A 6,632-nucleotide genomic window follows, 5' to 3' on the forward strand; every position below is an offset into this window, starting at 1 on the left:
TTGAACCCTTTGTGTCACTCTGGCAAGATGTTCTGCTCCTGAATCAGCTGGGTGGGTCTTGCCTCTAGCCTCTTTGCAGGGAGTTCTGCTGAAGGGTTCCATGCTGGGCCTGCAGCCTGGGTCGAATGAGGATTCATGGGCCCTGGGTCGTCTCACTCACTCGCTGGCCCTGCGCTCTGGGTCTGTTCAGGATCCCGCATCCTCCTTTCTGTTCTCTTGCCTTTTTCCCCTGTTTTGTTCCCTCCACCCCTAGAGTATCCTTCTTAGCAAGAACTTGAGAGCACTTTCACTTGCCTTCTAGGGCATAGGTGGTATAGGGCAGACAGAGATGTTCACATCATGTGTGTATATGTATACAAGGTGTGTGTGTGTGTGTGTGTGTGTGTGTGTGTGTGTGTCTGTCTGTCTGTCTGTCTGTCTGTCTGTACTTGCAGTGACAGACAAGTACTCCTGGTCTCTTCTTAGCTTTCCGCCTGGTAGATTCCTTCAGATCAAAAACAGGAACAGTTTCCAAATTTCCCTAAGGATACACTCCAGGAAGCCTAAATACTGAGATAGTCATGCTGGGAGGAAGCCTGGGGAGATCTACCCCATTGGGTCACCTCACAAAAGCTAAAAGAACCATGGAAGAGGGGTGAGTTCAAAAGAAGAAAAGAGAAGTGAATAATCTTCCCTGGCTATTTCCTTTGTATATCAAAGAACAGCCCCAACTCAGGGCCCCAGGAGGGAGCTTGGATAGGTCTGAGGGAGCAGACAAGAGCTATCCTTTCTTCATCTTGAACTGGCCTCCTTGATCGGGGCTGACAGATGGTCGGGCAACCAACACCAGCTTGGGAAGCCTCCTCCCCCACAAAGTGTGTGGAAAGATGCAATAACTAATGGGAGATAGGAAGACACAAGGAAAACATAAAACAAATGAAAACCAGCAACACTGTACAAATAAACCATGTTGTGGTCTAGGGACAGAACATTTGGTCTAATTAAATATTTATGGAAATTCTGACTGTGTTCTAGGGACTGTCTAGTTTCAAAAAGAGTATTGGAGTACAACAAAAAACATCATCAGATCTTTAGTGACCATCATGGCATCTTTGATGATTCCTGGACATGTCCGACTCTGAAAGTCATTCAGGGCCATTATCCTGACTGAATTTATCAGACTGAAGAAGAGATAATGACTTAAAAGTATAAAATGCTGGAGTTTGTGGGATTTGGGTAACACAGCTCCAAGAGAGCAAGATGGATCACTCTTGTTTAATGATGTCAGAGCCAGGTCCCCAGAAGAGTACAGCAGACTTTTCCTTCGGCAGGAAGGGGGCGTGCCTCTTCCTCTCCCAACTTACACTCTGGCTATGGGCGACTATCACAGAGCAGAACAGACACACTAACTATTCCACCAAACAGGGTAGCCAATTTCCTGGGCCTTGGGAAATAGAGCTTGTGGGTAGCATGCACAGGACAAGACACTAGGTAACGTCTGAGGTTCTTAGTATTGCAAAGCCACCAAAGTAAATGCTTAACATGTATTGCCTCACAATATTCCAACAACCTGATAAAATAGATACCATTATTATCTTCACTTTACAGACATGAGCTCATGATCACGGGCCAGGATTCTCTCTTAGGCTTTGATAATAACCACCACATTTCCTTATGACAGATTGCACCAATTTAAGGAAAACTTGGGTTAGGCCAGTGCAGAAAGGTTCTGTGATAGAAGTTATACAAAACTTTTGATGATTGGAGAAACTAAGGCAAAGTAAAAATAAGCTTTTGGGACAGAAAAACTGAGCTAATCTAAAAATCACTTGTGGGGCCAGCAAGATAGCTCATTGGACTAAAGCACCTGCTTAGGTAAGCTTAGGCAAGTGGAGGGATGGCAGTTTGATCCCTGGCACCACATGCCCTGCCAGCCCTGCCCCCAGGGCAGGCTGAGCTGGTCACCGAGCTGGGACGTGGTGGCGTATTTTTGTAATCCCAGCGCTGGGGAGGATGAAAAACAGGAGGATCACTATGAGTCCAAGCTGCTTAGTGAAACCCTGTAACAACCAAACACATTAAAAAAATAATAATAAATAAGAACACTTCTTGTTATCCAGATGATATCCTGGTTGAATGGGAGGTTATATAATAGAGACTTGGCTGTGTCTGAGATCTGAGAGATTTTGAAAGTTAAAACATATTTTTATTGACAAATAGCCAGATTTTATAATGGTTCACAGAAGCCTCTCGTTTTACAAATAAAAGTCAAAATCATCCTATTTGGAGACTAGAATTTTGGTTCCAAGTAATATATATAGACAGCAGGCTTGGGGTTCCAGTGGCAGTCCAGACTTCACATATGTGAGACCATGTCCTTATCTCTGGAATACATCAGATCTGTCATTCTCCAACTCAAGGCACAGAAACTCCAAAATCATGGAATTTTCTGGTCTCTATGAGAAAAGGTACTGCTATTCCTTTGTTTTATCCACAAAATCTGCATGCCTAGCAGAGGATAGGGATAGTCTTTGGTTTGAAATAACCAATTCCTGAGGGTCTTGATGTGCTTTGTAAACAGAATTCATTATATTGTGGAAGTTAGAGGAGGAGGAGGAGGAGGAGGAGGAGGAGGAGGAGGGAGGGGAGGAGGAGGAAGAGGAGAAGGAAGAAAAGGAGGAGGAGGAAATATGTGGCATTATTTGTCATCATACCTACTTACATGACCCTGCTTCTTGGGAATAAACAATCAAAGATGATTTTACCTGCAAGCAACTCTGTCTTGGTTTTTTTTTTCTCTTGCTCAGACAAAATACCCAGCATACAAATTAGAAAGGAAAAGGTTTATTTAGCTCAGTTTGTAGAAGTTTTAATCCATAGGTGCCCAGCTCCAAGGCAGGGTGGTGGAAGATAGCAAAGCAACAAGGGACAAGACAAACTTCTTTCTGTCTTTTATACTGTAGCCAGGCCATCAGGATTGGAGTGATGCCAAACCAATCATTGGGCCGATTTAGTAATTGCCCACCCTTAATTCCAGCACCTTTAATCCTAGTATTGAACTATAAATCCATTGCACACTCTAGATTCAGCCACCTCTGAAAAAGCCACACCCGCACTTGCAGGAGGTTTGGGGGGAGCATCTAGAACAAACTACGACAGGACTAATCCTATAACAGAGACACAGTACACCTAAAGCCTCCTCCTTATGCCTCCTTCCCAACCCTGGTTGGTAGACTGGTGTGTGGGAACTGGGAAGGGCTTAGGGTACTGTACACCGTTGAGTGAGAGTCCAGGATGGCTCCAAGAGATAGGGACCTAGGACGCATGGTCTGGGCTGTGGCTGGCAGCCAGCTGTTAGCTAGGCATCTGCTTGTTCCATTCTAGGTCCTCCTTCATTCTGCTCACCACCCCCCTTCCTATGTACCTCTTGTCCAGCCCATCACAGGAGTGACAATCCACAGGCTCTCTCCTGACACAGGTCCAGAAGTGGAGCACTATATTTCAACATCCTTCTGGTTCCTGAGCACTGATTACTGAACTGAGTCTTACCTGTTTAAATGGGTGACCCATAGCCAGGTGTGATGGCACAAGCCTGTGATCCCAGCATTCTGGGAGGCTGAGACAGGAGGACTGCAAGTTTGAGCACAGCTTGGGCAACTTAGTGGCTTAGTGAGATGCTGGGAATGTAGCTTAGCGCAAAGGCCTTGGATTCAATCCTCTGTACAAAGGAAAACAAAGAGAAGGGAAAAGAAGGGAAGGGAAGAAAAGGGAAAGGAAGAGAAGGGAAGGGAAGGGAAGGCAAGGCAAGACTAGACTAGACAAGACAAGACAAGACAAGACAAGACAAGACAAGACAAGACAAGACAAGACAAGACAAGACAAAAGACTGGACATACCTGTAATCCCAGTGCTGGGGAGGCTGAAAACAGGAGGATTACTATGAGTCCGAGCTGTGTAGTGAGACATTGTACATAGAAATACATAGAAAGAAACAAACAAACAAGGAAGGAAGGTTACCTGTAACCATGTGCCAAAACACCTCACCATCACATTTGGTTCTAACCCGAAGCTTAGAAGCTATTTAGGGCTGGTGAGATGGCTCAGTGGTCTAAAGCACCTACTTAGAACATGCTAAGCTAAACAAAGCACAGTGACCACGGTTCAATCCCCCAGCACCACATGCCAGCCAGCCCCGCCCCCTGGTGGGCTGAGCTGGCCACACACACACAAAATAAATAAATAAATATTTAAAAAAATAAAAATAAAGAGCTTCTTTTAAAAAAAGAACAAGAAGCTATTTAGATTTAGCAAAGAGGAGAAATTGTGACTGTGGAGGGCTCAGGGTTATGGAAGAAAAGAGGAGATTCATCCTGTGCCAGAGCCCCCCCCCCCCCCCTTTTTTTTTTTTTTTTTCTTTTTGAGAGGGAAAAATCCTAAATACTGAGCACATTGGTGCCCTTGGTACTGGCTCTGCTGTCCAGCTAAGGCCAAATGGCGAGGCAGGTGTGGCACATGGAACAGTCTATGCTACAGCTCCAAGGGCCCGCCCTCTACAACACAGTCTGTTCCTATCTCTGTTATACAGGAATATAGGATGCTCCAGATCTGCTTCAAATAATATTGTCCTTTCCACAACCACTGTGACAAAATAGTAAAAGTAGCTAAACATACAGTGCTTTCCAACTGCCAAGCTCTGTCTCAAACCTTCTACCACATCCTAGCTCACTTCATTCTCAATATCAGCTGTACAGTTCAGTAGCTGCTGTTATTTCCACTTCTCAAGGGGGGGGGGGAAGTGAAGCATGGGAAGGTAAGCCAATGGCCAAGGTCTTGTGGCCACACATGGCAGCACTGGAATGTTCTCAGCATCTGGTGCCATATGCTAGGCTGCACCACAATGCTGCTCAGAAAAAATGGAAAGGCATTTAAAAGATGTATCCTGATTCAAGAGGCAATAAGGGAAAGAAATCAGCCTTTCGCCAGATGGATATAATCCAGAAACGTCTCAAGGTCTACTAAGGTCAGCTCTGACCTCCCCATCCCTCATCCTACAGGAAGGCTGATCAGGATGTCTACTAAATTAGCCCTAAAAATGTCCCCAGTTGCCTCCTGTAGTAATCCAGAATCTTCTGAACTCCAGGTCTCCATTATCTTACAGCAACTCCTTTATTTGGATCTATACTTACCCAAACGTCAGACATGGAGCTTTCACCTTGATTCCTCCTCCCGTCCCAATATTACCACCTTCAGTGTGTTTAACAGTTTTCCTGGAATTTGGAGGTAACTTGAAGTTTATTCATATCAAAACCTGTGGCGAGAAAATGCTGTGTGAAAGGTTCTTGCTAGGTGGAAATCTCATACATAAATGAAATATAACCACCTTTCACAATCCCATGGCCTGGTTAATAGACTCTAGGAGGAAGCTCAGCATTTCTTGTGAAGGGCTTTTCTCACAAAATAGCCTACCAGGCAAGCTTACTCTAACTGTAAATAAGTGAGCTAACAGCATTCCTCTCCTGGGAAATTTGCATTTTTAGGAGGTGATGAATGCAGGAGCCAGAGGAGTCACTCTCTAAGTGGTGGAGCTTCAATCATCCCCAAGCAGGTGGAGAGCTGTGTGGTGTTCTCTTAACCAGGAGGACTGCTGCCAAGTATGGGCATCCCAAACACAGATACACAAAGAGGATACACAGAGAGAGTAAGTGGTAAATGCACCCCTTAAAGGCTCTGCAGTATTCCTTAAGTGATCAGGACCCCCAGCCAATAGGAGGAGAGAGACACAAAGCCTCTCTGGGCTCTGCAATGCCAGTTGGTTTGAGCAGGCTCATTATCTAGAGGTTGGATTTGGGATATCCACTCTTCTGTCCCAGCCAAGGGGAACTTTTTTTTTTTTTTTTTCATTTTCGCATTTTTAATTAAAAGTTACACACAGGATGACTTTATTCCTGCATCTCCTCAATCGTTTCTTCCTTGTATTTTGCCCTTTTCCTTTCCTACTTGGCGAGACTTGGCTTTCCGTTCCAGGATCTTTTTGCGGTCTTTGTCCAGTTTTAGCCTGGTGATAACCACCTTACTGGGGTGAATGCCCACGTGGACAGTTGTGCCATTTGCCTTTTCCGCTGCACCCGTTCAATGTAGATGACATACTTCTTCCTGTAAACCTGGACTACTTTGCCAATCTGTTGACCTTTATAGTGTCCTCGTACAACCTGAACTTCATCATCCTTTCGGATGGGCATAGAGCGAACATTGTATTTTTGTCTCAGCTCTTTGGAAAGAGGAGAAGACATAATTTTCCTGCGAATGTGGGAAGGCGCATTGAAATGCCTTTTACGGTTTTTGCTTCGGTCTGAAGTCACAAAAGGATTAAACTTCATTTTGGCCGCTGCAACTCCAGCGATGGCCGCAAAAAGGGACCAAGGGGAACTTTTTGAGGGGAAGTCTCAGCACCTTCAGACACAGGTTGCTGTATCTCTTTCAAGAACAGGTGTAGAAACTCTGAAGTTGCCACTGTCCTGAGTATGCTGAGTCTATATCTGTTCAGCAAATCATAGTGACAATGTTAAGTTCTCGTCCTTCCTTGAAAAGCCTCCCAGCTGAGAATTATTTCATAGCTCCCATCACTCTTCAAATCATTTCAGTGACCAGCTGTT

General features: G+C 44.9%; 1 pseudogene; it reads right to left on the bottom strand.

Moving 5' to 3' along the window:
• Positions 1 to 5,918: 5,918 nt before the first annotated feature.
• LOC101586708 lies at positions 5,919 to 6,384 on the bottom strand (annotated as a pseudogene).
• Positions 6,385 to 6,632: the final 248 nt, after the last annotated feature.

This window comes from Octodon degus, unplaced genomic scaffold, assembly GCF_000260255.1.
Source record: "Octodon degus isolate 3935 unplaced genomic scaffold, OctDeg1.0 scaffold00135, whole genome shotgun sequence".
Lineage (NCBI taxonomy): Eukaryota > Metazoa > Chordata > Mammalia > Rodentia > Octodontidae > Octodon > Octodon degus.